The sequence below is a fragment of the Dipteris shenzhenensis genome, chromosome 17 (genome assembly GCF_047967505.1).
Source record: "Dipteris shenzhenensis isolate YYH24624 ecotype China chromosome 17, Dip_SZ_1.0, whole genome shotgun sequence".
NCBI lineage: Eukaryota > Viridiplantae > Streptophyta > Polypodiopsida > Gleicheniales > Dipteridaceae > Dipteris > Dipteris shenzhenensis.
Window position 1 is genome coordinate 11,263,024 of NC_141612.1, and position 11,515 is coordinate 11,274,538.

An 11,515-nucleotide genomic window follows, 5' to 3' on the forward strand; every position below is an offset into this window, starting at 1 on the left:
TGGTCGAATCAAAAGATGAAGTTAGTTCCTCTATCTTGGTCATTGCTGCAAAAGTTTGTCCACGTGGTCAATTCTTGAACCGCGGATTATAGTACTTATGAGCTGATACATGTTGCTTTTAGTCATGAATTGGTTTAGTTGTAACGAATCATGATTGTTTTTGTTTAAGTTAATGTTGAAGTCTCCCTTGATAAATAAATGACATGAGTAATTCAAGGCCTTTTATGAGTAGTGCAGTTCGGGTTTTCGGATGTTTGTAAATGTTGACTACAGCCAATTCCTATACTGAATTTGTTAGGAAGATTGTAAGTAGGCATTGAGCTCCTCCTTAAATGTAACTTGTTTTATAACTTTTAGGTTTGGTTTATAGTATGTTGTAATGCCTACCCCCTCTTCCTTGGCAATGTAGTTAAACCCTTGTATGGCGTGCGCATTCGTATGTTGTGCATGTGTCTCTTGCAGGCACAGCATGATTGTGGACATGATGCTCGGGCAACTTTGAATATATTCTTTGTGAGTGAGTATTGATCTTGTGTTAGTGATTGAATGACGTGTTGTTGGTTATGCATGTTGAAGAAGTCGATATGTTGGCGTTTCTATTGTGACTTATTACGTAAGCGATCTATCTCGTTGAGCACCATTGTGTCAACCATGATATATTTTTCCTCGATACTATGGAGTAGAAAAGGTTTTATTAGATCTTTGACTTGATAGGGCTGTGTAAATCAGTCCATGTGTCTTTATCCCTGATGGGTCGAATAATGCCAAAATGTTTAGGCACAATATGCATGTCATGCCATGCTTTCCTTCTCCTTTGAATTACTTGCTGAGACCAGACTCCTCAGAGATGCAGTTCGTCTAGGTGGGCTAGTTGATGCAATCATCCCTTGAGTGCCTTAGATTCGTCTAAGTGGTGTTCAACCTGCCACTCGAAGACTAGGAACAACAAGTTCTAAGGGTACTACAACTTCTAATCCAAAATCCATCTTGAATGGAGTTAAGTTTGTAGTGACTTTGAATGCAGTTCTATAAGCCCATAACGTAGCATGTAGCTTAACATCCTACTCACTCTTATGAGATTGCATAGTCTTGGTCAAAATTAGCTTGAGAGTTTTGTTTGTAGATTCGGCTTCTCCATTGCCTTGGGAATAATAGGTTATAGAGATGGTGTGCATAAACTTATTCAGTAATTGCATGACTTCATTCAAGAAGTGTGATCCTTGATCACCGACAAGTTGTATGCTGCATGCATACCTACATATGATAGTTTCACACACAAATTAGTCATTCTCCGAGCCAAGTTATCCCGGAGTGCCTTAGCTTCTACCCACTTGGTAGCATAATCAGCCACAATATACTTTTGTGGAAACTTGGCAGGCTTGAAAGGCCTAACAAAGTCCAATCCCCATCTTTGGAATGCTTCCCAAGGACAAGTAGTTTCTAATGGCATTCATTAATTAGGCAAAAGACGGCCAGTGCGTTGGCATATGTCACATTACATACATTTTGTATGGGCATCCTTAAATAAGGTTCCCCACCATAATCCTGCTTGTAATACCTTTTGAGTTGTCAATTCACCCTAGAACTGTCCACTGCATTAGCCCAAGTGAGCTTGCTGCAAGACTATAGCATGTTCATGTGGTAAAATTCATGGATGTAGAACACCATCTGCACATTAGCGATAGAAATGTCCACCAACAAAGTGAATTTCCAAGCCTTCAAGGCTAATTGGTTGTGTTTTTCTCTTAGCATATTGTCCAAAAATGTTCCTCAGGACAAGTAGTCCATCAAATCAGCATATTCCCTTTCATAATAATCAACTGCAAAGAGGTCAACATCTGGAAGCTCAAACATAACCCCTTGAGTTTCTTTTGGTGCAAGTAGTCTTATCAAGCAATTAGCTCCCACATGCATTTTCCAGACTTATGAATGATTTTAAAATTGAACTCCTGTAAAAGAAGCATCCAAAAGACAAGTCGTCCTTGAATAATAGTCTTGTTGATCAAATAAAGCAAATCCTAATGGTCCACACAGAAAATAAATGGATTTCCAAGCAAATAATGACGCAATTTTTGCACACATAAGTTCATGCCCAAAGCTTCATGCTCAGTAATGCTATAATTAGATTTTGTTAGGTGTTAACAATCGACTGGCATAATACATCAGGTAATCCAATCCACCATCAGGTTGTGCCAATATAATGCCTAATGCATATCCAAAGGCATCAACATGCACATGAAAAATGTTAGCCCATCAAGGTTGCCTCAAAATGGGTGTAGCTGCAGCTCAACTTCTTAAATCGTGAAATACAGCAGACAACTGGGTAGTTCATTCAAACTTTGCATCCTTCTTAGTTAATTCATGTAACGGAGCTGCAACCTTAGCAAATCCTTTTATAAAACACCTGTAAAAATTGATAAAGCCCGCAAATGAAACAATTGAGCCAAATTTTTTGGCTCTGGCATTTGTTGAATGGCCTAAATTTTACCTGGCTCGATTCTCGTGAAATCACATTCCCAAGTAAAATATCAACTCAAACATAGAAAACACTCTTATTTGGATTAGGTGAGATGCATGCTTGCCTACAATGGATCCAAATAATGGCAATGAACTCAATTAGATAGTCCCAGAAAGCTTCTATCATGAAATTCTAAAGTGTTGATGGTGCAGTTCTCAACCCAAAAGGCATAACTCGGGTTGCATAACCACCCCACTCTATGATGAATATATTCTTAGATTGATCCTATGGATTTACAATGATTTGAATATAGCCACTGCAACCATCCATGAATGAATACATTTCACACCCTATAATCTGATCTAAGATCCCATCTGTAAATGGTATTGGAAATGGGTCAGGAATAGTTTGAGCATTTAATTTCTGATAATCCCCACATACTCACATTTTACCATTCTTATTTGGCACTATTGTTGAGATATCGAGCTCCTCTCGTGATATGCCAGGGTGACCGTTGTGCATTTATGTCACTGACTTGTTAGCTGCAGATGCGGTTGGTACACCGCCCATGAATAATAGCTGGATGACAGCTATCTTTCTGTACTCTAGTTAGTGGCTCAATTAGTATGCCACCTAGGCTAGCTGAGTTTGGTTTGAGACCCACATATAGGGTTCACCTATTCCTTTTTTACTTAGAGAGAGTTTTTTTGGCTTTCACAACTAAGAAGAAGAAAATTGTTTTTAGCCTCCACCTTTGTGTGTATTCCCCCATTGTGTATGTGAGAAAGCTGCAAGTGAGACTCCTTACTTCTCTCCCACTCTCTTCACATGGTATCAGAGCTCGGTTCGTAGTAAGAAGCTCAAGAAAGCAAACCAAGTTCACGGTGTCTTGGTAAGAGGATCAGTGTTGCTTTCCTTTTTCGAGTTTGGAAGTAAATCTCTGTAGGTAGCACAGCCAAAAAGTACAAGAGTGCACTATCTTAGATTGGAACGCCCTTTGCGGTGTGGCGAGAGGACAGTATATGCTGTGGGACACAAGGCGAGGCTCTTGGTGATATTATTTTTTTGATTCGAGGCCATTTCGGGGCCCGTTTCGGTAGCGGAAGTTTTTCGCAGGCACTCAGAAAAGTGCCCTATTTTTCCTGTGCGACCATTGTTCCACAGGTTGGTGAGAAGTTGCCGCAGAAATTGCATCGTATGCCTGTGCGCAGAGATATTAGGAGTGATAGAATCATTCTTATTGCTTGTTGATGGAAAATCGTCACTAGGAAGTGATTGTGTGGTCAAATACCACTTTCGTCAGTTTTGCAGATTTGCCCTTGTGGGGCAGAAGTTGTGTTTTTTGCAGTGACATAATATTTTTGCAATGTTCTGTAATGGCGTCTGATGATCTTTCACAGATAGTCACTGAAAAGCTTGACAAGAACAACTTCCAAGCATGGAAGTTTAGAATGGCAAATTTCCTTAAGGGAAAAGGCTATTGGGAGTTTATTACTGGAGCTAAACAAGAACCAGTTATTCCTAATGTTCCCAATCAACAGGAGTTGCAGGCATTTAAAGGCTGGCATGAGAGAGCCAAAAAATTTATGCACTGGCCGTCTATCAGTATTTCAGATTCTATGATTGTGCATATTCAGGATGCAAGCACGCCGAAGGAGACGTGGGATACTTTGACAAAAATGTACACAAATACACAAGCCAAGAAAATGCAGCTCAAGCAGGAGTTGCATAATGTGCAGAGAGAAAATATGAGCATCATTGACTACCACATGAAGGTGAAGAAGATTGCAGATGCACTTGCTTCTATTGGGTCGCCACTGGAAGATGATGATTTAGTTTCTGTGACCTTGAATGGTCTAGGAAAAAATTATGCACAATTCCATACATCCATTCCCGTCCGTGAGAATTTTCTTGATTTTGAGGAGTCGATTGCTCTTCTAATTTCTAAAGAGCAGAGAAATGGTGGTGCATCTTCTTCAGGAGGAACTTCAAGAGAAACTGTCTTCTACTCAAATGCTGGAAGAGATAGAGGCAGAGGTAGAGCAGGCCAATCTGGAGGCCGTGGCAAAAATCAGAATATGCAGCAAATTCAAGAAAACCAGTCCTATGGAGAAGGACGTGGTAACTTTAGAGGTAGGGGGAGCCAAAGAGGTCGTGGTGGTTGGGAGAGAGGCCAAAATGCAAATAGCAATGTTGAATGCTACTATTGTGGTAAAATGGGTCATATGGCTAAAGACTGCTATAAAAAGCAGAATGACATCATGACTGGAAAATTGTAGCAAGGCAATTATGCATTCTCTAGTAGACAGGGTAATGATAGAAATGAGCATTTGTTTATGGTGCAGCACATGACCAATTTTGTGACAAGTGCAGAAGAAAGCAATGATGTGTGGTATGTTGACTCAGGTGCATCAAACCACATGACAGGTCATGCAGAATGGATGCAGGATGCAAGGAAAATGGAAAGACCAGGATTTGTGGAGACTGGTGACGATACTGCACATCCTATTGTGTAGATTGGTAAAATTCCTTTCTCTATGCAGGATGGGAAAAAGAAATACCTATCTGATGTATTTCATAGCCCAAATATCACCAAGAACCTGGTTTCTGTTGGTCAAATGGTTGAGCAGGGCTTGCAGGTCAGATTTAATCCTCATGGATGCTTTGTTGAGGATATGAAAAATAAAGGTCGCTTGATAGCAAAAGGGAAGAAGAAGGACAGGATGTTTACGTTGGATGTGGACATGCCTGAATTGAGTGCAGCAATGTTTGCACATGGGACCGGTGTATATTGATATTTGGCATAAACGCATTGGTCATGTTAATGTACAATGACTTAAATTAATGCAGGCTCAAAATATTGTTGCAGGATTGCCTAAGTTTAAGGTTGCAGAAATGCATAAGGTATGTGAAGCGTGTCAATTTGGAAAACAGGCAAGAAAACCAATTCCTATACATGTTCAACAGAGTAAGAGGCCATTGGAATAATCCACTCTGATGTGTGGGCTACTAAAGATGCATCTATTAGAGGCTGTCATTATTTTGTCACTTTTATTGATGACTACAGCATAAAAGTTTGGGTGTATTTTATGAAAAAGAAAAGTAAAGTGTTTGGGCATTTCAAAGCTTTTAAAGCTATGGTTGAAAAAGAAACAGGCCTGCAAATAAAATGCCTAAGGTCAAATGGAGGGGGAGAGTACCTCTCAAATGAGTTTGCAAGGTTCCTACAGGAGCATGGCATAAAGCAGCAATATTCATGCAGTCATACCCCACAACAAAATGGACTTGCAGAAAGGAAAAATAGGCATATTGGAGAGGTATCTTGTGCCATGCTCAATGAAAAAGACCTGCCAGATTATTATTGGGTTGAAGCAGTTGCTACAGCAGTCTACATAATGAACAGGACTCCCACTGCAGCAATACATGGCATGACGCCAGAGGAGAGGTATACTAGTAGGAAACCAAATATTTCTCATTTGAAATTTTTTGGTTGCATTGCCTATGTTCATGTGCCAGATGAGTTGAGATCCAAGTTGGATCCAAAAGCTGAGAAGTGCATCTTTATTGGTTATTCTTTGCAGTAGAAAGGGTATAGATGCTATAACCCTTCTACTCAGAAGTTCACAGTGAGCAGAGATGTTTTTTATGAGATGAGCAGTTTGTATAAACCAGTAAATGTGATTGATGATGTAGATGCACAAAATGGTAATGCTGCACAGAATTCACAACAACAATCCCAAAATATTAGTGGACCTATAGTGTCCTCTAACAGTGGTTCACATACTTCACCATGGACAGGCAGATTGAGATCAGGAGAATCTCCTCAAAGCAATGCAGATAGTGGTATGCAAGTATCACGAAAGGGAAAAGAGAAAGTAGACCAGTCCATGGTTGATGTGAATGCAGGTCACTCTTATATGGATGGTGAATCCAGTGGCTCAGAACAGAGCCTTGATGATGAGTTGGGTATTCCTTCTGTTGTTACACCTAGAGTAAGGAAGACAAGGGATGTTTTGAGAGCACCTGGTAGTGAGCCTATTTTGCACAGGTCTACCAGAGTTAAGTATCCTGTGAATAGGTTGAAATATGATGGATTTACAGCCATTCACTATGCCTATATGGTCAAAGTGATACAAGAACCAGAACCCACTTCTTTTGAGCAAACCATGCCTAAAGACAAGAATGCAATTGGCTGCAAGTGGGTCTATAAGGTGAAGCACAATGCAGATGGTTCTGTGAGCAGATACAAGGCAAGATTAGTTGTCAAGGGGTATGCACATACATATGGCATTGATTATGAAGAAACATTCACTCCGGTTGCAAGGATGGCAACCGTAAGAGCAGTCATTGCTATGGCTGCATCAAAGGGATGGTCTTTACATCAGATGGATGTAAAGAATGCCTTCTTGCATGGTGATTTGCAAGAAGAGGTCTATATGGAGCAGCCACCAGGTCATGTTCATGATGTTCATCCTGAGTTTGTTTGCAGGTTGAAGAAAGCCTTGTATGGCTTAAAGTAAGCACCCAGAGCATGGTCTGACAAGATAGGACAGTATCTTGTCACTATTGGCTTTCAGATTTCCACGGCAGATTTCTCACTTTATGTGAGAAAAACAGAGAAATGTATTATGCTGCTTGTCATTTATGTTGATGATTTGATCATCACAAACGATAGTGATGAAGATATCCTTCATGTGAAAATGCTATTGAAGCAGAAGTTTGAGATGAAGGATTTGGGAGAGTTGCGTTACTTCTTGGGCATTGAGGTGATTAGATCCACAAGTGGGATATGGCTCTTGCAGAGGCAGTATGGATTGGATATGCTGTCCAAATATGGGATGACAGGCTATAAGCCTATTTCAGTTCCTTTGGAGCAGAATTTTGGAGCAGAATGTGAAGTTGAGCGCAGATGCAGGTGAGCTTTTGGAAGACCCTACTATGTACAGATGCATAGTAGGAAGTTGATTTATATGACTATTACTAGGCCAGATTTGAGCTATGCTGTTGGGTTGGTAAGTCAGTTTATGCAAGCTCCAAGGAAACCGCATTTAGATGCGGCTAGACGCATATTGAGGTATGTGAAGTCCACATTGCAGTATGGACTATTTTATGAGACTAGGGTTCAGATACAGTTGCATGGATACACTAATGCTGATTGTGCTGATAGTATTTCTAATAGACGATCTAACAGTGGATATGTGTTCTCTTTTGGGAGTGCTGCAGTCACTTGGAGCAGTAAGAAACAGCCTACAGTTGCCTTGTCGAGCACAGAGGCTGAGTACACGGGTGCAGCAATGGCTACATGTGAGGTAGCTTGGTTGCGTAAGCTACTTTATGATATGCATCAGTCTACAGATGGGCTAGTTGTCATTTATTGTGACATCATGAGTAGTATACACTTGGCAAATAACCCAGTCTATCATGCTAGAACAAAACACATTGAGGTGCATTATCACTATGTGCGGGAGAAGGTTCTAGTAGGTTTTATTGATCTAGTTTATGTCAGCACAGAGGATCAAGTAGCTGACATATTCACGAAGGAATTGGGCACAAAGAAGCTGTGCAAGTTCAGAGTCCTGCTCGGTGTGCAGGAATTGGGATTGAGCTCGAGCGGAAGTGTTGAGATATCGAGCTCCACTCGTGATATGCCAGGGTGACCGTTGTGCATTTATGTCACTGACTTGTTAGCTGCAAATGTGGTTGGTACAGCACCCATGAATAATAGAAAAGCTGCAAGTGAGACTCCTTACTTCTCTCCCACTCTCTTCACAACTACCACTGGGAAATAGCCAATCTTTGTGATCAATAGCATAAATGAACCCTACTCAAAAAAGTTGATTCAGTTTAGCTTTCACCTGCTTGGCATAATTTAGATTCATTCTATATCTTTGTTGCCAAATTGATTTGGCATCTGGTACCAAAGGAGTTCTATGTTGACATAACTCAGGTGGGACTCCCCGAAGATCAATGTAATTCCAAGAAAAAACGTTCTTGTACCTAGTGAAAAGACTTCTTTGATGACTTGAAGTTGCTCGATTGAAAGATTGACATTTACCACAACAGTTGTAGGCTTTGCATCCATGTCAAGGTTTAGCTCTTGTGTCAGCTCTGGAACTAGCTGATCAATTCTGAGTCATGTCATAGTGATTGGTGTCTCTGCTAGTTCTCTTTCTCCTTCAGTATCTTTGATGAAGTTTCTTGAAAAAAAAAATCTCTATTTTACGATTTGTCGAGCCTTCATTTTTTGCTTGGTATTAGCTACTACTTGAAAGATATCAATTTCTCAAAGGATTTGCAATTCCATCAATTTTGAGGAAATGGGTCTGCAACTTCCAAATCCTTAGGCCAATAACTGCTTGATACCTTCTGGGGGCTAGTAGGAATGCACACTTCCTTACTATTAGTGTTGATGATCAGTTCCTTTAATCCCCAACCATGCAGCACCTTAGCACTCTTGAGTCAAGGCCATCCCAACAAAATAGGATAGGCATTTTGCTCCATGGCAATCATGATGAGACCAACAATGTAATAAATGTCTCCTACAAAAATAACAACATCTTGTAGCATACATTGGGGTCAACTGGTCGTTGATATGTCATTCGCTCTCAAAAAGGGGATGGATTGCAAGGCTTAAACCTCATCCATTTTGCAATGTCTTTAGAAATAATGTTAACTCTTGAACCACCATCCACGATCACACTTGGTATAGTCTATTTCTTGACTTTGAGAGTAATGACTGGTACTTATTCATGCACTATAGGTGTGTCAATGATGGGAATGATAACCACTTCCTTTGGTTGTTCTTTAGATTCCTTGATTTGCTTGGAAAAAAAATCATAGCAATTTGCACCAATCTAGAAAAAGAAAGACTCATTGTCATGCTCTTGAATATTCCCATGCTCAAGCTAGCTCTGCGCTAGAATTTGACTGAGTATTTGACTTTTGGTCCACATTTGGTGCTGTGGCCTTTGAAGACTAGCCTAGTTCAATTGTTGAAAGTGGCTCAAATGGCATCTCAACTGCTGGTACTTTGCCTTTCAATTCTCTAGCAATTTTAGCAGCTATCTCCTTTTGTGCCTTCTAATTCATATCTTGGATGATGAAACATTGTCTGTAGAGGTTGCAACCATACCCTTTGACTTGGTAAACAGGTGAACCTCCACTTTGTCTAGTAGTTAAGTGACAACTACTCGACACTCTGGATCCACTTCCTTCTGTTCTAAACTAGTTTTAAGGAATTTCAAATGTTCATCCCAAATTGGACATTCAAAATCAAGATGATTCTCTCCACACAAAAAAACATCGGATCTTTAAAGGTTCTATATTTTTATCCTTGCCATTCTTTCCTTTGTCTTTATTCTGCTTGGGGCATGGCAGTTGCCACTTGTGGGCCGAGTGTCAATTGTCCCTCGGTTAGTAGATATTTGATGATTTTTTACATTGAACCAACAATCGGAGTAATCATGCTCAAACTTAGTGCAAGTATTGCAATCTTCTTCAGTGTGTTCAATCCTAGAACATGTATTACACCATTTCTCATTGCTTTCTGGCTTCCCTCAAATGCCCAATTCTTTTGGTGCCTTTTTCATCTCGGACTTGAGCATATCCGTCTTTGTTGGTGTTTCTGCAGTGTCATTGTCTGCATCTTTCTTCTTTGCCTTGCCCTTAAGGCCTTCACTCTTTTCTAGTCAAGCAATTGTTCAAATGTCTTAATCAAATTTACTAGTTCCAGCTTGTGCAAGTCCACCTAGGTGCACCTTGTAACTGACCAAGCTCCCATGGAATTTTCATCTGGCACAATAGTCCACTGGTTGATAAGAGCCCACATCCAAAGCACAAAGTCTTGGATCTACTCACGCTTATTTTATTTAAGTTTGCTAAGCTTGGTGCAAACATCTTCCTCAATAATTTCTTGTCTAAACAGACGTAGGAATGCCTCATACATAGCATACCAATCAAGAAAATTCCCAATTGGAAATTGATTAAACCATCTTTGTGCATTTTTTACCAATTTACACGGGCAATAATCCATGTAGTCTTTGTCTATTATGGCCCCATTTATATGACACACCCGCAAGAAACTTTGTCAATGAATGTATGGATCTTTCATCATCAATTCCTTTGAAATTTTGGAATTTTACCTTAATATTCTACATGGCCTTGGATTTTTCTATCCGCTCCATGAGTTCTTTCACTCGGTCTGCTCCATGAGCTCTTTCACTCGGTTGGCTCCATGAACCAGTTAAGTAGGATCTCCACTCGAAAGAACAAGATCTCCAAGTCTCCATCTATCAACATGGCCTTAGGTGTGCCGAAGGTTGGTTAAGTGGTACGCTTCTTGATTGAATAGGCCTTCTATTCATAAGGGAAGGAACTTGGGCAAATTGCCTTCATTGCTCTATGTCCACCTCTTTAGGTGCTTGATGGAGTATATCTCCATCAAAAGCACACCTTTCTTCATTTTTGCTAATTCTTTGACCTCTGTAGTGGTGGCTAGTCTTCCTTGATCACGCCTTCCTCAATGATGTCCTTTTGGAGGTACAGTTGAGTATCAAAGAAGGCTCTCTCTTCTTTCATTATTGTAATCCTCATGCTCATGTTGAGGATCAATAGAGGAAATGGCTAACTAGTCCAGGTCCAAACTCTCTGTAGAAGAGTGCTCAGACTCTACTTGCCACGATGGACCCTTGAATCACACGTTGCAAACAACAAAAATGCAGCAAGGTTAGCAATGGATTACAGAGCGGGGTGACCTTGGCATGTAGATCCCATGTCGCTACAATTGGGTAGGAATGAGCTCAAGGATGCATGATCAAAGAGGTGAATGACAAGAGGCTCCTTGAGCGAGGGTCTCTCCTTTGACTGTTGTGGTTAAGGAGGGATGAAGTTGCCCATGATATAAGCAAGAGAACGTGGGCTGTTGGGTTGATGACGCTTAGGGATCCACATAGGATTACCAAAAAGTGAGCGAGCCAAAAAAAGTGAGTGACACCAAGACAATAAAACGTAACATCCCAAGTGATGTTGTACTCAAGCATAGGGAGAAGGAAAGGATAA